Source organism: Tachyglossus aculeatus, chromosome 16 (assembly GCF_015852505.1).
Source record: "Tachyglossus aculeatus isolate mTacAcu1 chromosome 16, mTacAcu1.pri, whole genome shotgun sequence".
NCBI lineage: Eukaryota > Metazoa > Chordata > Mammalia > Monotremata > Tachyglossidae > Tachyglossus > Tachyglossus aculeatus.
In genome coordinates this window covers 40415927-40443772 of record NC_052081.1, presented here as the reverse complement: position 1 = coordinate 40443772, position 27846 = coordinate 40415927, and the positions used below count along the sequence as shown (strand labels likewise).

The 27846-nt window shown below is 48.7% G+C and overlaps 1 protein-coding gene across 2 annotated transcripts in view; it reads right to left on the bottom strand.

The window, feature by feature from the left end:
* RSPO1 (R-spondin 1) overlaps positions 1-8359 on the bottom strand; it is a 37023-nt gene extending 28664 nt beyond the window's left edge. For both annotated transcript variants that reach the window (XM_038758253.1, XM_038758254.1), the window contains exon 1: positions 8298-8359. The gene's annotated coding sequence lies outside the window, so the exon portion shown is untranslated. The remainder of the gene's footprint in view (positions 1-8297) is intronic.
* Between the last annotated feature and the right edge of the window lie 19487 nt (positions 8360-27846).

Below are 27846 nucleotides of genomic sequence, written 5' to 3'. Positions count from 1 at the left end.
TATTAACAAAATAAAATAAATAGAATAGATATGTACAAGGGAAGAATAGATATGTAAAATCACAGCTTTACCAGAGCAGCTAGATTCCGCATCCTTCAGATTTCAATACCAATCTTGAGTTTTACGAACCTTCTTTAAACACTAAATATGCTTGCTTTCATCCAGTAAGCATCGCCACCCACCTAAGACTCAATATCACCTTGCCCCCTCCTACCTCAGTCTCCTATACAACTCCTCCTCCATCTGATCTTCCTCCCCACCTTGCCCACAACCTGCCCACCTAAGACTAAATATCACCTTGCCCACTCCTACCTCAGTCTCCTATACAACGCTTCCTCCATCTGATCTTCCTTACCACCTTGCCCACAACCTGCCCACCTAAGACTAAATATCACCTTGCCCCCTCCTACCTCAAGTCTCCTATACAACTCTTCCTCCATCTGATCTTCCTCACCGCCTTGCCCACAACCCGCCTCTGGCCCGGACTCCCCTCCCTCTTCACATCCTACAGACCCCTTCAAAGCCTTATTGAAGGCACATCTCCTCCATGAGGCCTTCCCTGACTAACCTCCTCCCACATCCTTCTGCATCACCCAGATTTGCTTCCTCTATTCACTCTTCCCTCAACCCCACGGCATTTATCTATCTGTCCGTCTCCCCCTCCAAACTGTAAGCTCATTTGTGGGCAGGGAATGTGTCTACCCACTCTGTTACATCGTATTCTCTCAAGCACTTGATACAATGCTCTGCACCCAGTAAACACTCAATAAATATGATCAATTGATTGACAAAGTCACCTTAACATAGTCATTGATTAAGCAGGTGGGCTGAGAGACAGACAGGCCGACACATCCTTACTCCAAGCCTGCATCCCAGAAAACCCCTGAAACCCATCCAGAGGGTATGTAGTCGGGGGGCTTTACAGGGGGCTTCAACCCTACGAAGAATTCCCGAGAAAACCCTCAGCAATGAAGGGGAAGCCTAGTTCTGAACACAAAAAGAAAAAGCCGGCATGCAGAAAGCGTACATCAGCTGCCAGAGTCATTTCCCCTATCATGTCACCCTTTCTTTCTCCCTCTAATAACAATAATAATAATTGTGGTATTTGCTAAGCACTTACTATGTGCCAAGCACCGCTCTAACCGCCGGGGTAAATACAAAGCAGTCAGGTTGTCCCACATGGGGCTCAGAGTTTTAATCCCCATTTTACAGATGAGGTCACTGAGGCACAGAGAAGTGAAGTGACCTGCCCAAGGTCCCACAGCCAACAAGTGGCAAAGGCAGGATTAGAACCCATGACCTCCTGACTCCTGGGCCTGTGCTCTTCCTGCTACGCCATGCTGCTTCCCCTACTCTCTAGGGGAAGACACAGTCAGGAAGGTCACAAACACCTTCCAAATCAATCACATTTTCTAATCATTCATATTTATAGAAGCACTTACTGTGGGCAGACCACTGTACTAAGCACTTGGGAGATTATATTCATATTTATATTAATTTTTGTCTCCCCCTCTAGACAGTCACTTTGCTGTGAGCAGAGGATGTGTCTGTTATATTGTTCTCTCCCAAGCGCTTAATATCTTCATTGTCGTATTTATTGAGCGCTTTCTATGTGCAGAGCACTGTACTAAGCGCTTGGAAAGTACAATTCAGCAACAAATAGACAATCGCTGCCCAAAACGGGCTCACAGTCTAGAAGGCATCAAAACAAGTCACAGGCATCAATAGCATCAATACAAATACATCGAATTATAGATATATACTCTGCACACAGTAAGCATTCAATAAATACAGTGCATATATATACAATAAATACAATACAGTGCTAAGCACTTAGTACAGTGCTGTGCACACAGTAAGCGCTCAATAAATATGATTCAATGAATGAATGAATGTATATATGTTTGTATGTATTTATTACTCTATTTTATTTGTGCATATTTATTCTATTTATTTTATTTTGTTAATATGTTTTGTTTTGTTCTCTGTCTCCCCCTTCTAGACTGTGAGCCCACTGTTGGGTAAGGGACCGTCTCTCCATGTTGCCAACTTCTACTTCCCAAGCGCTTAGTCCAGTGCTCTGCCCACAGTAAGCGCTCAATAAGTACGATTGAATGGATGAATGAAAAAAAACGACTGATTGACTGAGAGTACAATAGAACAGAGTTGGTAGGCACATTCCTTATCTTCCAATCACTCCAGGGAGAAGCCCTGTTTATCCTGAATGATCCAGAATCCTCACCCTGACTTTGGGGAACTACCGATCTTCCAAGAGCCAGTGGCATTATTAGAGTGAGAACTGACCTGAGGACCAGAGGACAATCCAGAATTGAAGAGATAAGCAAGAGATGAGCTAAGGTGCAGTGGGGCGGACTTCTCCCGATGGACCTGTTTACTTCTTTTGATGTGTGTATATATATATATATATATATATATATATATATATATATATATACACACACACACACATATATATGTATATATGTATGTATATATCAATCAATCATATTTATTGAGTGCTTACTGTGTGCAGAGCACTGTACTAAGCGCTTGGGAAGTACATCTATCTATCTATCTATCTAGTATATCTATCTATCTAGTGTATTATATATACTAGATAGATAGATAGATATACTAGATAGATAGATGATAGATAGATATACTAGATAGATAGATAGATAGATGATAGATAGACAGATAGATAGATAGATAGACTAGATAGATGATAGATAGATAGATGGATGGATGATAGATACACTATATGGATAGATAGATAGATAGATAGATAGATAGATACACTAGATACTAGTGTATTATATATACTAGATAGATAGATAGGTATACTAGATAGATAGATAGATAGATGATAGATAGATAGATAGATAGACTAGATAGATAGATGATAGATAGACAGATAGATGGATGGATAGATAGATACACTATATAGATAGATAGATAGATAGATGATAGATAGATAGATAGATATACTAGATAGATGATAGATAGATAGATAGATGGATAGATAGATACACTATATATATATAGATAGATAGATAGATAGACATACTAGATAGATAGATAGATAGATAGATAGATAGATATAGATAGATAGATAGATAGATAAATAGATAGATAGATAGATATCCCTCTAGGCTGTAAGCTCCTTGAGGCTGGGTTTGTTTCTACCAATTCTATTTTACTGTATTCCCCCAAATGCTTGGTACTGTGCTCTGTGCACAGTAATAATAATAATGGCATTTATTAAGCGCTTACTCTGTGCAAAGCACTGTTCTAAGCGCTGGGGAAGGTTACAAGGTGATCAGGTTGTCAATCAATCGATCAATCAATTGTATTTATTGAGCGATTACTGTGTGCAGAGCACTGTACTAAGCGCTTGGGAAGTACAAGTTGGCAACATATAGAGACAGAGATATAGAGAAATATATATACCGTTATATATATACATTATACTGTATATATATTTTATATATATCAATCAATCAATCGTATTTATTGAGCGCTAACTGTGTGCAGAGCACTGTACTAAGCGCTTGGGAAGTACAAGTTGGCAACATCTAGAGACAGTCCCTACCCAACAGTGGGCTCACAGTCTAAAAGGGGGAGACAGAGAACAAAACCACACATACTAACAAAGTAAAATAAATAGAATAGATATGTACAAGTAAAATAAATAGAGTAATAAATATGTACAAACATATATACAATATATATATATATATATAATTCTACTTATATTGATGCCTGTCTACTTGTTTTGATGTCTGCCTCCCCTCTTCAAGACTGTAAGCCCGGTGTGGGTAGGGACTGTCTCTCTTTATTGCTGAACTGTACTTTCTGAGCACTTAGTGCAGTGCTCCACACACATTAAGCGCTCAATAAATAAATAAATGAATGACTGACCAGCACAGCCCTCCCCCCTCTCCCCACCCCCAGGGCCCCCCATCCCGGCCAAATTCCCTGGTCCCCCCACAACAGCGGTCCCCGCCCCTCGCCCACGAGGAATTCTGCCCATCCCGACTCGGTGGCCTCCCTTCTGGCACCCTGACCCCAGAGCTCCGCCTCCGAAGCGGCATGGCCCAGTGGCTGGAGCCCAGGCCTAAGAGCCGGTCCTGGGTTCCAATTCCGCCACTTGTCTGCTGAGTGACCTGTGGCAAGTCACTTCACTTCTCTGAGCCTCAGTGACCTCATCTGGAAAATGGGGATGAAGACCGTGAGCCCCACATGGGACAACCTGATCTCCTTGTATTCCCCCCCCAGCGCTTAGAACAGTGCTTTGCACATAGTAAGCACTTAACAAATACCAACATTATTATTATTATTATTTTATTCTCTAGTACAGTGCTCTGCACACAGTAAGCGCTCAATAAATACGATTAAATTCTCTGAGCCTCAGTGACCTCATCTGGAAACTGGGGATTAAGACTGTGAGCCCCACGTGGGACAACCTGATCTCCTTGTATTCCCCCCCAGCGCTTAGAACAGTGCTCTGCACATAGTAAGCACTTAACAAATACCAACATTATTATTATTTTATTCTCTGAGCCTCAGTGACCTCATCTGTAAACCGGGGATGAAGACTGTGAGCCCCACGTGGGACAACCTGATCTCCTTGTATTCCCCCCCAGCGCTTAGAACAGTGCTTTGCACATAGTAAGCGCTTAACAAATACCAACATTATTATTGTTATTATTATTCTTTGAGCCTCAGTGACCTCATCTGTAAACTGGGGATTAAGACTGTGAGCCCCACGTGGGACGACCTGATCACCTTGTATCCCCCCCAGCGCTTAGAACAGTGCTTTGCACATAGTAAGTGCTTAACAAATACCAACATTATTATTATTATTCTCTGAGCCTCAGTGACCTCATCTGTAAACTAGGGATTAAGACTGTGAGCCCCACGTGGGACAACATGATCTCCTTGTATTCCTCCCAGTGCTTAGAACAGTGCTTTGCACATAGTAAGCGCTTAACAAATACCAACATTATTATTATTATTATTCTCTGAGCCTCAGTGACCTCATCTGTAAACTGGGGATTAAGACTATCAGCCCCACGTGGGACAACCTGATCACCTTGTATCCCCCCCGGCGCTTAGAACGGTGCTTTGCACGTAGTAAGTGCTTGACAAATACCAACATTATTATTATTATTATTCTCTGAGCCTCAGTGACCTCATCTGTAAAACGGGGATCGAGACCGTGAGCCCGATAAGGGACAGGGACTGTGTCCAACCAGATTTGCTTGTATCCACTCCAGCGCTCAGTACAGTGCCTGGCACATCGTAAATGCTTAACAAATACCCTTACTGTGACTATTTAATAATAATTATTATTATAAAATAATTATATTATTACTATTATTATTATTATTATTATTATCATCACCACCCATGAGCACTGGTGCATCAGACCGGGCTCCTCCTATCCAGGGCACCGAGGCCAGCCGGGGGTGACCACACAGTGCCCAGGGCCTGGGGATGTGTAGTGTTTCCCCTCATCTCCTGTCCCCCACTTCTAGACTGTAAGCCCGCTGTTGGGTAGGGACCGTCTCTAGATGTTGCCGACTTGGACTTCCCAAGCGCTTAGTCCAGTGCTCTGCACACAGTAAGCGCTCAATAAACACGAATGAATGAATGAATGAATCTCCTGGGACCCTCGGGTTGTGCCCAGCAAAGGGGGTCTTCCCCTCCTACCTCCCCTGTCTCCACTGAAGTCCTGGGTCGGAAGGGACAACGGATCCCTGATGAAGACAGTCAGTCAGTAGTATTTATTGAGCACTTACTGTGAGCACAGCACTGTACTAAGCGCTTGGGAGAGTACAGTATAACAATAAACAGTCTCCTTCCCTGCTCACAATGAGCTTCCAAGACTCCCATCTCCCAGGCACCGTCTCTATATGTTGCCAACTTGTACTTCCCAAGTGCTTAGTACAGTGCTCTGCACACAGTAAGCGCTCAATAAATACGATTGAATGAATCCCCTGCCAGTGGCGGAGGGGAGCGAGGGCGAGGGGGCTGGGGGTTGCAACAGTGCTTGGCACATAGTAAGCGCTTGTGAGCCCACTGTTGGGTAGGGACCGTCTCTATACGTTGCCAACTTGGACTTCCCAAGCGCTTAGTACAGTGCTCTGCACACAGTAAGTGCTCAATAAATACGACTGAATGAATGAATGAATGAACTGCAGGAGCCTGGGCTTGGGAGTCAGGGGATGTGGATTCCATGTACGTGTATATGTTTGTATGAATTTATTACTCTATTTATTTAATTTGTGCATATTTATTCTATTTATTTTATTTTGTTAATATGTTTTGTTTTGTTCTCTATCTCCCCTTTCTAGACTGTGAGCCCACTGTTGGGTAGGGACCATCTCTATATGTTGCCAACTTATACTTCCCAAGCGCTTAGTACAGTGCTCTCAGTAAGTACTCAATAAATACAATTGAATGAATGAATGAATGAATATTTATTTATTTTACTTGTACAAATTTATTCTATTTATTTTATTTGGTTAATATGTTTTGTTTTGTTGTCTGTCTCCCCGTTCTAGACTGTGAGCCTGCTGTTGGGTAGGGACCATCTCTATATGTTGCCAACTTGTACTTCCCAAGCGCTTAGTAGAGTGCTCTGCACACAGTAAGCGCTCAATAAATACGATTGAATGAATGAATGACATTTATTTATTTTACTTGCACAAATTTATTCTATTTATTTTATTTGGTTAATATGTTTTGTTTTGTTGTCTGTCGCCCCCTTCCAGAGTGTGAGCCCGCTGTTGGGTAGGGACCGTCTCTATACGTTGCCAACTTGTACTTCCCAAGCGCTTAGTAGAGTGCTCTGCACACAGTAAGTGCTCAATAAACACGATTGAATGAATGAATGAATATTTATGTATTTATTTTACTTGTACACATGTATTCTATCTATTTTATTTGGTTTATATGTTTCGTTTTGTTGTCTGTCTCCCCCTTCTAGACTGTGAGCCCGCTGTTGGGTAGGGACCGTCTCTATACGCTGCTAACTTGTACTTCCCAAGCGCTTAGTCCAGTGCTCTGCACACAGTAAACGCTCAATAAATACGATTGAATGAATCCCCTGCCAGTGGCGGAGGGGAGCGAGGGCGAGGGGGCTGAGGGTTGCAACAGTGCTTGGCACATAGTAAGCGCTTGTGAGCCCGCTGTTGGGTAGGGGCCGTCTCTATACGTTGCCAACTTGGACTTCCCAAGCGCTTAGTGCAGTGCTCTGCACACAGTAAGCGCTCAATAAATACGATTGAATGAATGAATGAATGAACCGCAGGAGCCTGGGCTTGGGAGTCAGGGGATGTGAATTCTATGTACATGTATATATTTGTATGAATTTATTACTCTGTTTTATTTGTGCATATTTATTCTATTTATTTTATTTTGTTAATATGTTTGGTTTTGTTCTCTGCCTCCCCCTTCTAGACTGTGAGCCCACTGTTGGGTAGGGACCGTCTCTATATGTTGCCAACTTGGACTTCCCAAGTGCTTAGTCCAGTGCTCTGCACACAGTAAATGCTCAACAAATACGATTGAATGAATGAATGAATGAATGACTATTTATTTATTTTACTTGTACAAATTTATTCTATTTATTTCATTTTGTTAATATGTTTTGTTTTGTTCTCTATCTCCCCTTTCCAGACTGTGAGCCCACTGTTGGGTAGGGACCGTCTCTCTACGGTGCCAACTTGTACTTTCCAAGCGCTTAGTCCAGTGCTCTGCACACAGTAAGTGCTCAATAAACACGATTGAATGAACGAATGAATATTTATGTATTTATTTTACTTGTACACATGTATTCTATCTATTTTATTTGGTTTATATGTTTCGTTTTGTTGTCTGTCTCCCCCTTCTAGACTGTGAGCCCGCTGTTGGGTAGGGACCGTCTCTATACGCTGCCAACTTGGACTTCCCAAGCGCTTAGTCCAGTGCTCTGCACACAGTAAACGCTCACTAAATACGATTGAACGAACGAATATTTATTTATTTTACTTGTACGTATCTTTTCTGTTTATTTTGTTAATGTGTTTTGTTTTGTTCTCTGTCTCCCCAGACTGTGAGCCCGCTGGTGGGTAGGGACCGTCTCTATACGTTGCCAACTTGGACTTCCCAAGCGCTTAGTCCAGTGCCCCGCACACAGTAAGTGCTCAATAAATACAAACGAATGACTAGTAAGGGCTTAACAAATACCATTATTATTATCATCATCATCATTCCGGGATTGGGTGGAGAGTGGGGGCAGATGCATTTACCTGTCCCGGACTCCGGGATGCGCGGCTCCCCGCGCCCCTCTCCGCGGCTCCCTCCGCGGCTCCCCGCGCCCCTCTCCGCGGCTCTTCGGCTCCTCCGCGGCTCCCGTTGCTCCTCTCCGCGGCCCTCCGCGCCCCTCTCTCTCCGCGGCTCTCTGCTCTTCGTCCCCTCCGCGGCTGTCTCCGCAGCTCACTGGGCTCCTCCCCGAGGCTCTCCGCCCCTCTCCGCGCACCTCGCAGCTCTCTGCAGCACTCTGCCCGTTTCCGCCCCTCTCCGCACGTCTCTCCGCACCTCTCTACACGTCTCTGCAGCTCTCTATACGTCTCGGAAACTCTCTACAGCTCTCCGCACGTCTCTGCAGTTCTCTACACGTCTCTGCAGCTCTCCGCACGTCTCCGCACGTCTCTGCAGCTCTCCGCACCTCTCCGCAGCTCTCCGCACCTCTCTGCAGCTCTCCGCACGTCTCTGCAGCTGTCCGCACGCCTCCGCACCTCTCCGCAGCTCTCTGCACGTCTCTGCAGCTGTCCGCACGCCTCCGCACCTCTCCGCACGTCTCCGCAGCTCTCTGCACCTCTCCGCAGCTCACCACGCTCCTCTCTGCAGCTCTCCGCGGCTCTCCGCGGCTCTCTGCTCTCTCTGCAGCTCTCCGCGCTCCTCTCCGCGGCTCTCCGCAGCACTCTGCTCTCTCTGCGACTCACTGCGCCCCTTTCCGCGGCTCTCCGCGCTTTCTGCGGCTCTTCGTGTCCTCCGCAGCTCTCCGCGCTCCTCTCCGCGGCCCTCTGCAGCTCACTGCGCCCCTTTCCGCGCTTTCTGCAGCTCTTCGTACACTCCGCGGCTCTCCGCGCTCCTCTCCGCGGCTCTCTGCACCTCCCTGCAGCTCTCAACACCTCTCCGCGGCTCTCTGCACCTCTCCGCAGCTGTCCGCACCTCTCTGCACCTCTCCGCAGCTGTCCGCACCTCTCTGCACCTCTCCGCAGCTGTCCGCACCTCTCTGCACCTCTCCGCAGCTGTCCGTGCTCTCTGCACCTCTCCGCAGCTCTCCGCGCCCCCCGCAGCTCTCTGCACCTCTCCGCAGCTGTCCGCGCCCTCCGCGAAGCTCTCTGCACCTCTCCGCAGGCCCAGCCCAGACCCACCGGGCTGCTTCTCGGCTCCGGGGGCGATTAGACAGCTCCCTCGGGGCGGAGATCCCCTCTCCCTCTGGGCTGCTTCTTGGCTCTGGGGGCGATTAGACAGCTCCCTTGGGGCGGAGACCCCCCTCTCCCTTTTTCCTCCGTCCTCCGCGGCGACCCGGGTTGGATTGAGTCCCCGGCCCAGGGGAGCGTCCTCACCGCCCTGGGCGTCCAGCTGGGTCCATCTGGCCGGTGGCGTCTCCCCCGTTCCCTGCCGGTGGCTTTCCCCCCTCCCCCGGCTCTGGGGCTCCTTTGGCCTGCTGCTGGTCTCCCCCGCCGCTCCCTGCTTCTGTCTCTGGGCATCTGGCCTCCCTTCCGCGGGAGAGAGGGAATCCCCCCCCCTCCCCTTCCCAATCCCAATCCCAACCCCTCGAGCCCCCATCCCAAGGATCCACCACAAAACCAGGACTGGAGTCTCCTGCTGCGGACTCTGCTTGGATCCGGACTCCTCTGCCCCCACTGCCCCCACCCCCATACAGTCGTTCAGTCCGATTGATTGAGCGCCTACTGTGTGCCTAGCTATTCTATTTATTTTATTTTGGTACTGTGTTTGGTTTTGTCTCCCCCTTTTAGACTGCGAGCCCACTGTTGGGTGGGGACTGTCTCTATATGTTGCCAATTTCTACTTCCCAAGTGCTCAGTACAGTGCTCTGCACCCAGTAAGCGCTCAATAAATACGATTGATGATGATGATGCAGAGCACTGGACTAAGCGCTTAGGAACTACACACACACACACACACACACACACACACACTAGACTGTGAGCCCACTGTTGGGTAGGGACTGTCTCTATATGTTGCCAATTTCTACTTCCCAAGCGCTTAGTCCAGTGCTCTGCACACAGTAAGCGCTCAATAAATACGATTGATGATGATGATGATGATGATGATGATGCAAAGCACTGGACTAAGCGCTTAGGAAGTACACACACACACTAGACTGTGAGCCCACTGTTGGGTAGGGACTGTCTCTGTATGTTGCCAATTTCTACTTCCCAAGCGCTTAGTCCAGTGCTCTGCACACAGTAAGCACTCAATAAATACGATTGATGATGATGATGATGCAGAACACTGGACTAAGCGCTTAGGAAGTACACACACACACAAGACTGTGAGCCCACTGTTGGGTAGGGACCGTCTCCCTATGTTGCCGACTTGGACTTCCCAAGCGCTCGGTCCAGTGCTCTGCACACAGTAAATGCTCAATAAACACGATTGATTGATTGATTGGACTTCCCAAGCGCTTAGTCCAGTGCTCTGCACGCAGTAAGCGCTCAATAAGTACGATTGAATGAGTGGATGAATGAAACACACACACACACCCCGCCAAAGGACAGGATCCGACTCTCATTCATTCATTCAATCGTATTTATTGAGCGCTTACTGTGTGCACAGCACTGGACTAAGCGCTCGGGAAGAACAAACACTAGACTGTGAGCCCACTGTTGGGTAGGGACCGTCTCTCTATATTGCCAACTTTGACTTCCCAAGCGCTTAGTCCAGTGCTCTGCACCCAGTAAGCGCTCAATAAGTACGATTGAATGAATGAAACACACACACACACACCCGCCAAAGGACAGGATCCGACTCTAATTTGTTCATTCAATCATATTTATTGAGCGCTTACCGTGTGCAGAGCACTGTACTAAGCGCTTGGGAAGAACATGTTGGCAACACATGGAGACGGTCCCTACCCAACAACGCGCTCCCAGTCTAGAAGGGGGAGACAGACAACAAAACAAAACACGTGGACAGGTGTCAAGTCATCAGAGCAAAGTTAAATGCACATCATTAACAAAATAAATAGAATAGTAAATATGTACAAGTAAAATAAATAGAGTAGTACATTGTCTCTATCTGCTGCCGAACTGTACTTCCCAAGCACTTAGTACAGTGCTCTGCACACAGTAAGCGTGGCTCAGTGGAAAGAGCCCGGGCTTTGGAGTCGGAGGTCATGGGTTCAAATCCTAGCTCCACTAATTCATTCATTCAATCGTATTTATTGAGCGCTTACTGTAGGCAGAGCACTGGACTAAGCGCTTGGGAAGTACAAGTTGGCAACATCTAGAGACGGTCCCTACCCAACAGCGGGCTCACAGTCTAGAAGGGGGAGACAGAGAACAAAACGAAACATATTAACAAAATAAAATAAATAGAATAAATATGTTCAAATAAAATAAATAGAGTAATAAATACGTACAAACATATACAGGTGCTGTGGGGAGGGGAAGGAGGTAAGGCGGGGGGAATGGGGAGGAGGGGGAATTGTCAATTGCCAATTGTCAGCTGTGTGACTTTGGGCAAGTCACTTAATCAATCAATCGTATTTATTGAGCGCTCACTGTGTGCAGAGCACTGAACTAAGCGCTTGGGAAGTACAAGTTGGCAACATATAAATTTAGACAGTCCCTACCCCAAAACGGGCTCGCAGTCTAGTTAAGCTCATACTATACCTGGGGTAGATACAAGGTAATCAGGTTGTCCCACATGGGGCTCACAGTCTTAACCCCCATTTTACAGATGAGATATCTGAGGCACAGAGGAGTGAAGTGATTTAATAATGATAATATTATTATTATTATGGCATTTATTAAGCACTTACTATGTGCAAAGCACTGTTCTAAGCGCTGGGGAGGTTACAAGGTGATCAGGTTGTCCCACGGGGGGGCCTCACAATCTTCATCCCCATTTTCCAGATGAGGGAACTGAGGCCCAGAGAAGTTAAGCGACTTGCCCAGAGTCACACAGCTGACAATTGGATGGTATCTGTTGAGCACTTACTATATGATAAGCCCTGTTCTAAGCGCTGGGATAGACACAAAGTCATCAGGCTGTCCCACGGGGCGGGGGGGGGGGGACTCGCAGTCTTCACCCCCATTTTACAGATGAGGTAACTGAGGTCCAGGGAAGTGAAGTGGCTGGCCCAAAGTCACCCAGCTGACAAGTGGCGGAGGCGGAATTAGAACCCACGACCCCTGAGTCCCAAGCCCGGGCTCTTTCCACTGAGTCACGCTGCTTCTCGCCCAGAAACGCTGTTATCTGAACACGGACCTACTCACACGTATCTTCTCACGAACGTTCATCGGAAGGGATCGCGGCCCTCATTAATATAATTAAGATGAGGGGGAATTCAAGGAAAAGAGAGCCCTGGATTGGGAGTAAGGATACAGAGGATCCGGCCTAAGCTCTGCCCCTGTTGAGAGACCTTGAGTTCCTCAATCTCTCTGAACCTCAGTATTCCCCTCCGTAAAATGGGTAGAGTAATAGAGGTGGCGAGAACGTAGAGCACCGAGGTGAAGGCCTCTGAGTTGCAAGGACGCAAGCAGCGTGGCTCAGTGGAAAAGAGCCCGGAATTTGGAGTCAGAGGTCATGGGTTCAAATCCCGGCTCTGCCAATTGTCAGCTGTGTGACTTTGGGCCAGTCGCTTCACTTCTCTGGGCCTCAGTTCCCTCATCTGGAAAATGGGGGTGAAGACTGGGAGCCCCACGTGGGACAACCTGATCACCTTGTAGCCTCCCCAGCGCTTAGAACAGTGTTTGGCACATAGTGAGCGCTAAATAAATGCCATCATTATTATTATCCGTGTCGGTCGTCTGGCCTGACCACCCTTTTTCAGGAGAGTGGATTTTGACAGGGAAGGAGATTCATTCGTTCATGCATTCAGTCGTATTTATTGAGCGCTTCCTGTGGGTAGAGCACTGTACTAAGCGCTTGGGAAGTACAAGGTGGCAACGTGTAGAGACTGTCCCTACCCAACCGCGGGCTAGAAGACGGGAGAAGCGGGGAGATCAGCAAATCAGAAGCCTCGGGGAAAGATCACGGACCCGAGAGTCAGAGGACCTGGGTTCTAATCCAGACACTGCCACTTGTCTGTCCGTTGTGGGCAGGGAATGAGTCCGTTATATTGTTATATTGTACTCTTCCAATTAGCACAGTGCTCTGCTCCCAGTAAGCGCTCAATAAATACAACTGACTGAGTGATCTTGGGCAAGTCACTTCATTTCTTTGGGTCTCAGTTATCTGTATAATGGGGATTAAGACTGTGAGCCCCCTACGTCACACGGACTGTATCCAACCTGATTATCTCGTATCTACCCCAGCATTTAGTACAGCGACTGGCACACAGTAAGTGCTCAACAAATAGAGTGGCTCAGTGGAAAGAGCCCGGGCTTTGGAGTCAGAGGTCACGGGTTCAAATTCCGGCTCCACCAGTTGTCAGCTGGGTGACTTTGGGCAAGTCGCTTAACTTCTCTGTGCCTGTTACCTCATCTGTAAAATGGGAATGAAGACTGTGAGCCCCCCGTGGGACAACCTGATCACCTTGTAACCTCCCCAGCACTTAGAACAGTGTTTTGCACACAGTAAGCGCTTAATAAATGCCATTATTATTATTATTATTATTAAATACCATAAAGAAAATCAGATGGCCTGATCCCCCCCCCGCCCCCGGGCACAGACAACCCTTTCATTATCATGATGCATACACCATCCTCTCTGATATTAGACATAGCAATATAACTAAAGAATAATAATAATAATGATGGCATTTATTAAGCGCTTACAATGTGCAAAGCACTGTTCTAAGCGCTGGGGAGGTTACAAGGAGATCAGGTGGTCCCACGGGGGGCTCACAATCTTAATCCCCATTTTACAGATGAGGGAACTGAGGCCCAGAGAAGTCAAGTGAGTTGTCCAAAGTCACCCGGCTGATAATTGGCAGAGCCGGGATTCGAACCCACGACTCCTGACTCCAAAGCCCGGGCTCTTTCCACTGAGCCACGCTGCTTCCTGACTGTCAGATGGGAGAATGAAGGAATATTTTTTGGAACATGCGAAGCGTCCCCTTCTTCACCACCCCCTCTCCTTCACCCCCAGCCCCGGCTGTCAAGGTTGTGGGAGGAACTGGGACAGAAGGGAGAATGCTGGGCAAGAAGTTTAGCATTCCTGGGACTGAAGGAGTTAAAAAAATAAGGGGTTGGAGTGGGGGGGAGGAAACACTTTCTGGCCCCCACCCCTGATTGAGCATCTTCTTTTGCAAACCTCTCTTTGGCTGCTCTCCTCTTTCCAATCAAACAGCCCGAAATGACGAAAACTAAATGTTTATTTTATTTTATTTTTTTACACACTTGCATAACTCACCCCATCCCTTAGCCAGAGCTTGGGGTTTTGTTTTGTTTTGTTTTGTTTTGTTGCATTAAAAAAAAAAAAAAAGGCAAGGGGGGCGGTGGGGGGGAATCCGTCCAAACCTCGAGAAGCCGTCCCGGGCCTGGCTCCCGAGATTGAGTTTCCTGCCCGAGGAGCTGTTTTCGGCCGAATAATAAAGCCCTGTGGTGGGGGCTCCAGCTCCAGCCCGCAGATGCGCGCGGTGCTACTGGACACCGGCATTAATGAGTGTGAAGCTGGGGCAGGGGAGGAAAGAAGCAGACATGGATGCCAAGGCCCAAATATTCCCCTTCCCCTCACGGCAGGGCCGGAGATCCCTGGGCAGCACCTCCCTTCTGGGGGGCTGAGATGCTTTTCTGGGGCGTCCAGACTACAGCACTGAGGTTTTGTCTCTCATCTACAGCCAAGTCCCTTTCTTCCCCTAATAATGCCCGCCCGCGGACCGCGGGCCTTAGTCAGCCCAGCTGCTGAAGGGCAGAAAGTCCAGCGGAGGGAACAGCTCCCAGGCTCCGCATCGCTGCCCACCACCCCTACAAAGCCCCCCGACCCAACCCCATCCATCGGGACCCGAGTTTTTTTGTTCTGCCGACTTGACACCTGTCCACGTGTTTTGTTTTGTTGCCTGTCTCCCCCTCCTAGACTGTGGGCCCGTTGTCGGGTTGGGACCGTCTCTATAAGTGGCCGACTTGTACTTCCCAAGCACTCTGTACAGCGCTCTGCACACAGAAAGCGCTCAATAAATCATCATCAATCGTATTTATTGAGCGCTTACTATGTGCAGAGCACTGTACTAAGCGCTTGGGAAGTACAAACTGGCAACATATAGAGACAGTCCCTACCCAACAGTGGGCTCACAGTCTAAAAGGGGGAGACAGGGAACAAAACCAAACATACTAACAAAATACGACTGAATGAATAAGGACCCTGCCCCCTACACCGGAGTATCCTGTTGTCATCCTCTCCTTCTCTCCCCCAGGGTCTCTCGTCTCCCATCGTTGGATCTTGCTGCCCCTGGGCTGAGGTTGAGTGGGATTGAGGAGTGGGGAGCCCAGCCTGTGGGAACCGGGGAGCGTGGGGGTGAAAGGCCCTGTCTCCTGGAGGGGTGATTGGCGGGCCTTGCACCTGGTTTCAATAAACCCCAAACACCTGCGGTCCCAGCCGGTCCCTAATAGAGTTAGCCCTGTGGCCTCCCTGATTAACTCGGGAGCAGCTCCGGTTTCTGTGAGGGGTTTGCCCTCCTGGACACGAACCTTCATATGTCGCAGTCGGGGATGGGGAATAAACTCTATCCCTTCCCAAGGCCAGGAACAACCCCCCCCCCCCCCCGCCCCCCACACCACCTCCCAAAGAAGGAGAATCGTCGCGCTGAAGTGAATCTCAAGAGCTCATCAGGTCCAGTCCCGCCGTCGTGGACAATTTCCAGGGCGACTGCCCCAACCTTGCAGATAATCATGGCATCTTCGCTACCCTGACAGGGGTACCAATTCGTAGGCATCGGGGTAGCCCAATGCTCCTTTTCCTGGGCTCCCCATCTCCCTCAGGACTGGCCGGTGACACCTACCCACTTCCCAGGAGACACTCCCTTGGAAGATGAGGCAAGAAGATGGGAAGACAGGGAAAATTAACAACCCCAACCCAGCACCGCAGACGCGGCCCTTGTTGGCGCTTAGGAGCCCTTGCAGATCCACCCCCAAAATGCCCACATTGAACTCTCAGGGGAAAACCGTACTAATTTTCACACGGGCATAATTCGCCTGAGTTTTCTGGGGATCGGGAACCTCTTCGTCCCCTGGGAGGGAGACAGAAGAGAGGATGAAGCGGGAAGTCCCTTCTGTCTTGAGAGTCTGGGGTGCCTGTTTATGGAGGCGGGGAGGGAGAAGGAGGGAAGGTGGGGAAGGGGGAGGAGGAAGAAGTGGAAGAATGGACAAAGGAGGTTGGAAGGAGAAGAGTTGGCTGGTTTCTGGGCAGAGGTAGGCCAAGCCGACACAATTATTAATCAAGTGGAGAAAGAATACTGGTCCTTGTCCTCTGGAGTCTGGGCTTGCAAGTGGGAAAGGGGGAGGGCACAGTGAGGGTCTCTGAGGGAGAGGGGAGGAGGGTCAGGGAAAAGGGACGAGGGGCAGAGAGGCCATTATAATAATAATAATAATAATAATAATAATAATAATAATGGCATTTGTTAAGCGCTTAGTATGTGCAAAGCACTGTTCTAAGCGCTGGGAGGGATACAAGGTGATCAGGTTGTCCCACGTGGGGCTCACAGTCTTCATCCCCATTTGACAGATGAGGTCACTGAGGCTCCGAGAAGTGAAGTGACTTGCCCAAGGTCACACAGCAGACACGTGGCGGAGCTGGGATTCAAACCCATGACCTCTGACTCCAAAGCCCGGGCTCTTTCCACTGAGCCACGCTGCTTCTCTGGGGACAGGAAGAGGGGAGGTCGGGAACAGGCAGTGTGGTTCAGAGAAAAGAATACAGGGCTGGAAACCAGGAGACCCAATTCTAATCCCAGCTATGCCATGGGATCACTCGACTTCTCTGAGCCTCGGTTTCCTCACCTGGAAAATGGGGATTAAATCCCTGTTCTCCCTTCACTTTAGAGTGTGAGCCCCACGTGGACGGGGATGGTGTCCAGTCTGCTTATCCTAAATAATAATAATAATGATGGTATTTGTTAAGCACTTACTATGTGCAAGGCACTGTTCTAAGCGCTGGGGAGACACAAGGTGATCAGGTTGCCCCACGGGGGGCTCACAATCTCAATCCCCATTTTCCAGATGAGGGAACTGAGGCCCAGAGAGGTGAAGTGACTTGCCCAAAGTCACCCAGCTGACGAGCGGCAGAGCCGGAATTTGAACCCACGCCCTCTGACTCCAGAGCCCGGGCTCTTTCCACTGAGCCACGCTGCTTCTCTAATCTAACCCCATTGCCTAGCTTAGTGCTCGGCACTGAGGGAGCGCTTGCTTAACAAAGACCATAAGCAGTTGTGTTATTGTTGTTGTTTTGGTGGGTGGAGGCTAGTGAGACTTTGGGTTTGCGGTGTGTAGCTTGTTCTGAAACTAAACCTAGGGGATGAGGAAAGCAGGGAAGGGTTGGGAGGGGAGGTTCCCGGGGCCACCAGTTAACAAGGAGGCTGAATCCGAAGTAGGGGTGGTGAGGATAGAATGGGTGGTCCCCTCCTCTTCCCCAGCCACCACTACGTGGGTCCCCTCTGACTCACTGGGCTGACCACAGAACCAATGGAGGCACTGGGGGAGAAGGAAGAGGGATAAGAATAATTAATACTACTACTACTAATGATGATGGCATTTATTAAGCACTTACTATGTGCAAAGCCCTGTCCTAAGCGCTGGGGAGGTTACAAGGTGATCAGGTGGCCCCACGGGGGGCTCACAGTCTTCATCCCCATTTTACAGATGAGGCAACTGAGGCACAGAGAAGTGAAGTGACTTGCCCAAAGCCACCCAGCTGACAATTGGCGGAGCTGGGCTTTGAACCTATGACTTCTGACTCCAAATAATAACAGTAATAATTATTAAGCGCTTACTATGCGCAAAGCACCGTTCTAAGCGCTGGGGAGGTTACAAGGTGATCAGGTTGTCCCACGGGGGGCTCCCGGTCTTCATCCCCATTTTACAGATGAGGTAACTGAGGCCCAGAGAAGTGAAGGGACTTACCCAAAGTCACAAAGCTGACAATTGGTGGAGCCGGGATTTAATAATAATAATAATAATAATAATAATAATAATGGCATTTATTAAGCACTTGCTATGTGCAAAGCACTGTACTAAGCGCTGGGGACGTTATAAGGTGATCAGGTTGCCCCACGGGGGGCTCACAGTCTTCATCCCCATTTTACAGATGAGGTAACTGAGGCCCAGAGAAGTGAAGTGACTTGCCCAAAGTCACACAGCTAACAATTGGTGGAGCTGGGATTTGAACCCATGACCTCTGACTCCAAAACCCGGGCTCTTTCCGCTGAGCCACACTGCCTCAATCTAATTCTTCCCTCTAATAATAATAATAATGTTGGCATTTGTTAAGCGCTTTCTATGTGCAAAGCAGTGTTCTAAGCGCTGGGGGGGGATACAAAGTGATCAGGTTGTCCCGTGTGGGGCTCACTGTCTTAATCCCCATTTTACAGATGAGGTAACTGAGGCTCAGAGAAGTTAAGTAACTTACCCAAGGTCACACAGCAGACATGTGGCGGAGCCAGGATTCGAACCCATGACCTCCGACTCCAAAGCCCGAGCTCTTTCCACTGAGCCACGCTGCTTCTCAATCCTCTATCCCTCATCGTGTAGTTTTTGCCCGTGCCTTCCCCAGTGCTTCCTTTTCCGTGGAGGTCCTGCCCGCTCTCCCAGTCTCCTCTCAGGTAATGGAAGGGAGAAATCAATCAATCAATCAATCAATCGTATTTATTGAGCGCTTACTGTGTGCAGAGCACTGTACTAAGCGCTTGGGAAGTACAAGCTGGCAACATATAGAGACAGTCCCTACCCAACAGTGGGCTCACAGTCTAGAAGGGGAAGACAGAGAACAAAACCAAACATACTAACAAAATAAAAGAAATAGAATAGATAGGTACATGTAAAATAAATAAATAGAGTAATAAATATGTACAAACATATATACACAGCCTAACCCAGTGGAAAGAGCCCACGCCTGGGAATCAGCAGACCTGGGTTCAACGCCTCTTCCACCACTTGCCTCCTGTGGGACCTTGGGCAAACTACTTAATCTATCTGTGCCTCAGTTTCCTCACCTGTAAAATGGGGATCACATACCTGTTCTTTGCCTTAGACTGTGGGACAAGGACTGGGACAGACTGAAAGCTCACCGTGGTCTGACCTGTGTCTTCCAATTCTGTTGCATCGTACTTTCCCAAGCGTTTAGTACAGTGCTCTGCACACAGTAAGCACTCAATAAATAATAATAATAATGGCATTTATTAAGCACTTACTATGTGCAAAGCACTGCTCTAAGCACTGGGGAGGTTACAATAATAATAATAATGGCATTTATTAAGGGCTTACTATGTGCAAAGCACTGTACTAAGCGCTGGGGAGGTTACAAGGTGATCAGGTTGTCCCATGGGGGGCTCACAGTCTTAATCCTCATTTTACAGATGCGGTCAGGTTGTCCCACGAGGGGCTTACAGTCTTCATCCCCATTTTACAGATGAGGGAACTGAGGCACAGAGAAGTGAAGTGACTTGCCCAAAATCACACAGCTGACAACTGGTGGAATTAAATACCACTGATTGATTGAATCTACCTCAGCGCTCAGTACAGTGATCAGCACATAGTAAGCACTCAACAAATGCCAGGGTTGTTATTATTAAATAGCAATCGCCCTCTCCAGCTGGGCTCTCCTTGGCCTGTGCCTGCTTTGCGGAGGAATAATAATAATCATAATAATGGAATTTGTTAAGCGCTTACCGTGGCCTAAAAACTATTCTAAGCACTGGTAGATATAAGGTCGTCCCACGTGGGGCTCCAAGTCTTCATCCCCATTTTACAGATGAGGGAACTGAGGCCCAGAGAAGTAAAGTGACTTGCCCAAAGTCACGCAGCTGACAATTGGCGGAATTAAATACCACTGATTGATTGAATCTACCTCAGCGCTCAGTACAGTGATCAGCACATAGTAAGCACTCAACAAATGCCATGGTTGTTATTATTAAAAAGCAATCACCCCCTCCAGCTGGGCTCTCCTCTGCCTGCGCCTGCTTTGCGGAGGAATAAGAATAATAATAATGGTATTTGTTAAGCGCTTACCGTGTCCTAAAAACTTTTCTAAGCACTGGTAGATATAAGGTTGTCCCACGTGGGGCTCCCAATCTTCATCCCCATTCTACAGATGAGGGAACTGAGGCCCAGAGAAGTAAAGTGACTTGCCCAAAGTCACACAGCTGACGATTGGCAGAATTAAATACCACTGATTGACTGAATCTACCTCAGCGCTCAGTACAGTGATCAGCACATAGTAAACACTCAAAAAATGCCATGGTTGTTATTATTAAATAGCAGTCGCCCTCTCCAGCTGGGCTCTCCTCTGCCTGCGCCTGCTTTGCGGAGGAATAATAATAATAATAATAATAATGGTATTTGTTAAGCGCTTACCGTGTCCTAAAAACTTTTCTAAGCACTGGTAGATATAAGGTTGTCCCACGTGGGGCTCCCAGTCTTCCTCCCCATTTTCCAGATGAGGTCACTGAGGCACAGGAAAATTAAGTGATTTGCCCAAGGTCACACGGGAGACAAGTGGCAGAGCGGTGATTTGAACCCACGCCCTCCGACTCCCAACCCCGGCCATGGTGCTTCTCCTAATGACTCGGGGGGCTCCAAAGTAGGTCGCTGACCCGCTGCGATCCCGGGCCCGGGAATGGGGGTAAGGCGACTCCTGGGGGGGCCTGAAAGAGGGAGAGGGAGGAGAGGAAGGGTGCAGGGAGGGAGGGAGGGCACTGCAAACAGAAGCTGATGCCGCAGGAAGCACAATGGGCAGCCCAGGTTGCGGCGCAGACAGCTAATCCCCGGTGATTGTGTGGCGTGGCCCGGCGGCTGCCCGAGAGCTAGGCCCTGCGCCCTCAGCACAAAAACTAATCCCCTTTTGGGGGGACCAGGGGATGGGGAGAAGGGGTGGCGAGGGAACGGGAGAGACAGGCCAGGGAAGGGAAGGGGCGATGAGTTAACACCTCGCGGGGAGCCTAGGAAGCGGCCCTCTCCTCTATCCAGGACGGGACCAGGGCGGGGTGGATGACTAGGCCGGTTTGGCAGCCTCCAAGGGCCGAAGAAACCCAGAGCGGCCTTCCCAGGGGCCGGGGGATGGACAGAAACGGACAATCTCCAGATCCCAGCGCCTAAGATCATTCATTCATTCATTCAATCGTATTTATTGAGCGCTTACGGTGTGCAGAGCACTGGACGAAGCGCTTGGGAAGTCCAAGTTGGCAACATGTAGAGACGGTCCCTACCCAACAGTGGGCTCACAGTCTAGAAGGGGGAGACGGAGAACAAAACAAAATATATTAACAAAATAAAATAAATAGAATAAATATGTACAAATAAAATGATAGAGTAATAAATGCGTACAAACATATATACATATAGACAGGTGCTGTGGGGAAGGGAAGGAGGTAAGGCGGGGGGGATGGGGAAGGGGAGGAGGGGGAGAGGAAGGAGAGAGCTCAGTTTGGGAAGGCCTCCTGGAGGAGGTGAGCTCTCACTAGGGCCTTGAAGGGAGGAAGAGAGCTAGCTTGGCAGATGTGCTGGGGGAGGACATTCCGGGCCAGGGGGAGGACGTGGGCCGGGGGTCGACGGTGGGACAGGCGAGAACGAGGCCTAACAGTGAGGAGATTAGCGGCAGAGAAGTGGAGGGTGAGGGCTGGGATGTAGATCCCAGATCCAAGATCCTTGGCCATGGGCTCCTTCTCCCCCGGTGTCAAGCGCTGACAATAATAATAGTGGTATTTGTTAAGCGTCAGACACTATTAAGGGCTGGGGTGGGTACAAGTAAATTGGGTTGGACACAGTCATTGTCCCACTTGGGGCAAACAGTCTCAATCCCCATTTTACAGATTCATTCATTCATTCATTCAATCATATTTATTGAGCGCTTACTGTGTGCAGAGCACTGGACTAAGTGCTTGGAAAGTACAAGTTGGCAACATCTAGAGGCGGTCCCTATCCAACAGCAGGCTCACAGTCTAGAAGGGGGAGACAGACGACAAAGCAAAACATATTAACAAAATAAAATGAATGGAATAAATACGTACAAGTAAAATAGAGTAATAAATATTCATTCAATCGTATTTATTGAGCACTTACTGTGTGCACAGCACTGTACTAAGCGCTTGGGAAGTACAAGTTGGCAACATATAGAGACGTTCCCTACCCAACAGTAGGCTCACAGTCTAGAAGGGGGAGACAGACGACAAAACAAAACATATGAGGGAACTGAGGCACAGAGAAGTTAAGTCTCCTCGGGACTGTGAGCTCATTGTGGGCAGGGATTATCTCTACTGCTGTATTGCACTTTCCAGGCGCTTAGCACAGTGCTCTGCACACAGTAAGCGTTCAATATATACGATTGAATTGAATGAATGAATGAAGTGACTTGTCCACTGTGCTGTTGGAGAAGGAAAGGGAGTGATGCGGTTGGGCGCCAGAGCGTGTGGAGAGAGGGTCAGAGGGGAATGGAGAGAAAGGCGGGAGAAGATAAGGTGATATGAAGGATGCAGCCCAGGCTGGGGGAAGATGGAAGGAGTGGGGTTGGTACAGGGGGCTGGGAGTGGGGTGGGTGGGCTAGAAAGACAGACATTCTGGTCCAGGGTCCGAATCTGCAGGGGCTAGGAGAGATCTGCTGGCCCGGGAGGCTGTCCAAAGGCCATCAATCAATCAATCAATCAATCGTATTTATTGAGCGCTTACTGTGTGCAAAGCACTGTACTAAGCACTTGGGAAGTACAAATTGGCAACATATAGAGACAGTCCCTACCCAACAGTGGGCTCACAGTCTAAAAGGGGGAGACAGAGAACAAAACCAAACATACGAACAAAATAAAATAAATAGAATAGATATGTACAAGTAAAATAAATAGAGAAATAAATATGTACAAACATATATACATATATACAGGTGCTGTGGGGAAGGGAAGGAGGTAAGATGGGGGGGATGGAGAGAGGGACGAGGGGGAGAGGAAGGAAGGGGCTCAGTGTGGGAAGGCCTCCTGGAGGAGGTGAGCTCTCAGTAGGGCCTTGAAGGGAGGAAGAGAGCTAGCTTGGCGGATGGGCAGAGGGAGGGCATTCCAGGCCCGGGGGATGACGTGGGCCGGGGGTCGATGGCGGGACAGGCGAGAACGAGGCCTAACGGTGAGGAGATTAGCGGCGGAGGAGCAGAGGGTGCGGGCTGGGCTGGAGAAGGAGAGAAGGGAGGTGAGGTAGGAGGGGGCGAGGGGATGGACAGCCTTGAAGCCCAGGGTGAGGAGTTTCTGCCTGATGCGCAGATTGATTGGTAGCCACTGGAGATTTGGGTTTTCCTGCCAACCTTGGAGACGTGCCTTTGAAGAATCCGGGACCGAGATGGAAAGTGGCTACCCACGTCCCCCTTTCTGGACATCCCATCTGTCCCGGGGTGGGGGAGGCTGAGGATGGGGGGCCCAAATCTGGGGCGGGCGGGGTCTGTAGCCTCCAGAGGCCTGGAGACCCCTGGGCCCCTTCTCTGCACCCCCTTCCCCGGTCATTCCATTGTCTCAGCCTGACACCAACTCGCCCTTCCAGGCGAGGAGCTGGAATTAACAATAGCCATCCTGGGACCAGGTTTCGGGGTTCGGTCAGGGCCCGGGATGGTCATGCGGGGAGCGACCTCCAGCCTTGGTACAAGCTAAGGCCAACAGGTCCTGATGACCCTGGCCAGTCCTCCCCCCACCCCCCGGCCCAAAGCTGGGCTCTGGGACTCCAAAATAATAATAATAATAGCATTTATTAAGCACTTACTATGTGCAAAGCATGTTCTAAGCACTGGGGAGGTTACAAGGTGATGAGGTTGTCCCACAGGGGCTCACAGTCTTCACCCCCATTTTACAGATGAGGGAACTGAGGCCCAGAGAAGTGAAGTGACTTGCCCAAAGTCACACAGCTGACAAGTGGTAGAACTGGGACTTGAACCCATGACCTCTGACTCTAAAGCTCGGGCTCTTTCCACTGAGCCACACTACTCCTCTCCAAAACCCCTCTCGAGGTGGCTCTGGCCTCTTGGGAGGGTGGGAGGCGAGGTTAATAATGATAATAATAATGATGATATTTGTTAAGCACTTACTAGGTGCCAAGCACTGTTCTAAGAGCTGGGGTATTTCGATCTAATCAGGTTGTCCCACTTGGGACTCACAATCTTAATCCTCATTTTATATATGAGGTAACCGAGGCCCAGAGAAGTGAAGTGACTTGCCCAAACTGAGCCAGATTGGAACCCACGACCTCTGACTCCCAAGCTCGGGATCTTTCCAATGGATCACGCTGAGGAGGACATCGGAGAGTCCCGTGGGACCCAGCTGCCGAGCTTGACGCTTGAAGGACAGAGAACCTGCCTAGAAGGCGTTCGTAGAGCGATGGTGGTCTTGGGCAGCGAGAAGAGAGCGCCGCTCTGATTCTCCCCTCCAGGCCATCCTGCTCCTTGGGGGGAAAGGGCACACGAACCAGGAGGTAAGCAGGGATACAGCACCTGCCAAGTGCCCTCTGCTGCGTCACTTTGACGGTAAATAATAATAATGACGGCATTTATTAAGCGCTTACTATGTGCAAAGCACTATTCTAAGCGCTAGGGAGGTTGCAAGGTGATCAGGTTGTCCCACGGGGGGCTCATAGTCTCCACCCCCAAAGCGCTGGGGAGGTTACAAGGTGATCAGGTTGTCCCACGCAGGGCTCACAGTCTCCATCCCCATTTTACAGATGAGGTAACTGAGGCCCAGAGAAGTGAAGTGACTCGCCCAAGATCACACAGCTGACAATTGGCGGAGCCGAGATTTGAACCCATGACCTCTAACTCCAAAGCCCGGGCTCTTTCCATTGAGCCACGCAGCTTCTCATGGGTGCTACATATGAGAGAGAGAGAGAGAGAGAGAGAGAGAGAGAGAGAGAGAGAGACTCCCCTCTAGACTGTAAGCTCATTGTGGGCAGGAAATGTGTTTGTTTATTGTTATATAGTACTCTCCCAAGCGCTTAGTACAGTGCTGTGCACACAGAAAGTGTTCAATAAATATGATTGACTGACACAGAGAGACAGAGAGATTGTAAAACTCCGCTCTAGACTAAGCTCATTGTGGGCAGGGAATGTGTTTGTTTGTTATATAGTACTCTCCCAAGCGCTTAGTACAGTGCTGTACACACAGTAAGTGTTCAATAAATATGATCGACTGACACAGAGAGACAGAGACAGAAAAGAGAGACAGAGAGATTGTAAAACTCCCCTTTAGACTAAGCTCGTTGTGGGCAGGGAATGTGTTTGTTTATTGTTAAATGGTACGCTCCCAAGCGCTTAATACAGTGCTTTGCACACAGTAAGTGTTCAATAAATATGATTGACACAGACAGAGACAGAAAAGAGAGACAGAGAGATTGTAAGACTCCCCTCTAGACTAAGCTCGTTGTGGGCAGGAAATGTGTTTGTTTATTGTTATATAGTACTCTCCCAAGTGCTTAGTACAGTGCTGTGCACACAGAAAGTGTTCAATAAATATGATTGACTGACACAGAGAGACAGAGACAGAAAAGAGAGACAGACAGATTGTAAAACTCCCCTCTAGACTAAGCTCGTTGTGGGCAGGGAATGTGTTTGTTTATTGTTATATGGTACGCTCCCAAGTGCTTAGTACAGTGCTGTGCACACAGTAAGTGTTCAATAAATATGATTGACTGACACAGACAGAGAGATTGTAAGACTCCCCTTTAGACTATGCTCGTTGTGGGCAGGGAATGTGTTTGTTTATTGTTATATGGTACGCTCCCAAGCGCTTCGCACAGTGCTGTGCACAGAGTAAGTGTTCAATAAATACGATAGACTGACAGACAGAAAAAGAGACAGCTTGTAAGACTCCTTTCTAGGCTGTAAGCTCATTGTGGGCAGGGAATGTGCTTTAGTACTAAATGGCACTCTCCCAAGCGCTTAGAACAGTGCTTTGCACACAGTAAGTGCTAAATAAATACGGTTGACTGACAGAGAGAGACAGAGACAAAAACGAGAGACAGAGAGATTGTAAAAAAAAACCCTCTATTAATTCAATCGTATCTCTTGAGTGCTTGGAAAGTACAACTCTAGACTGTAAGCTCGTTATGGGCAGGGAATGTGTTTGTTTAGTGTACTCTCCCAAGTGCTTAGTACAGCGCTGTGCGCACAGTAAGTACAACTCTAACTGTAAGCTCGTTATGGGCAGGGAATGTGTTTGTTTAGTGTACTCTTCCAAGTGCTTAGTATAGTGCTGTGCTCACAGTAAGTACAACTCTAGACTGTAAGCTCGTTATGGGCAGGGAATGTGTTTGTTTAGTGTACTCTTCCAAGTGCTTAGTATAGTGCTGTGCTCACAGTAAGTACAACTCTAGACTGTAAGCTCGTTATGGGCAGGGAATGTGTTTGTATAGTGTACTCTTCCGAGTGTTTAGTACAGTGCTGTGCGCACAGTAAGCATTCAATAAATATGATTGGCCCGTGGAGGCCCCTGAGTGCCCTCCAAGAATGGCCAAGGACCAGCCAGAATCCGACGCACAGCTCACGGCGGAGAGAAACTCTTCCTCAAGAAAATCATTCATTCAGTCGTATCTATTGAGCATTTACTGGGTGTCTATTGAGCACTGTACTATATATACTATATATACTATATATAGTATATATATATAATATAGTATATAATACTATATATATAATATATATATATTATATACTATACTATATATAGAGAAGCAGTGTGGCTCAGTGGAAAGAGCACGGGCTTTGGAGTCAGAGGTCATGAGTTCAAATCCCGGCTCCGCCACCTGTCAGCTGTGTGACTTTGGGCAACTCACTTATCTTCTCCGTGCCTCAGTGCCCTCATCTGTAAAATGGGGATTAAAATTGTGAGCCCTCCATGGGACAACCTGATCACCTTGTAACCTCCCCAGCGCTTAGAACAGTGCCTTGCACATAGTAAGCGCTTGACAAATGCCATCATCATTATTATTATTATTACTAAGCGCTTGGAGAGTAAATTGGGCAACAAATAGAGACAGCCCCTACCCAACAACGGGCTCAGAGTCTAGAAGCGGGGAGACGGACGACCAAACAAAACAAAACATGCACCACTGGTCTCCTCTCGGCCTACAGGTCTACTTGGGGGCCGCTCCCCTCTTCAGGTCCCCAAGGGCTAGAGTTTCCCCAGCTCACAAGAGGGAGGGGGAGAAGGAATTTCTGCAATTGGATTTGTTTCCTATTAAAGATTTCCACACACACCGAGCCCCGTGAGAGGCCGGAGACTGAGGCCATTCGAGCCGCAGAGCGACGGATCAGACGCCATTCGCTGCCCACCCCTCGGCCCTGCGGAGGCTTGGGGAGGCCGGGGGGCTCGGCCGGGGTTGGGAGTCCCTCACCTTGTCCCCATTATCCCACTTACTGACCCTAAAACCGACGGAGCCGAGTGGGGTGGGGAGAGGGACGTGGGGAGAACGGACCTCTTCCCTTCAATCGGTCGTA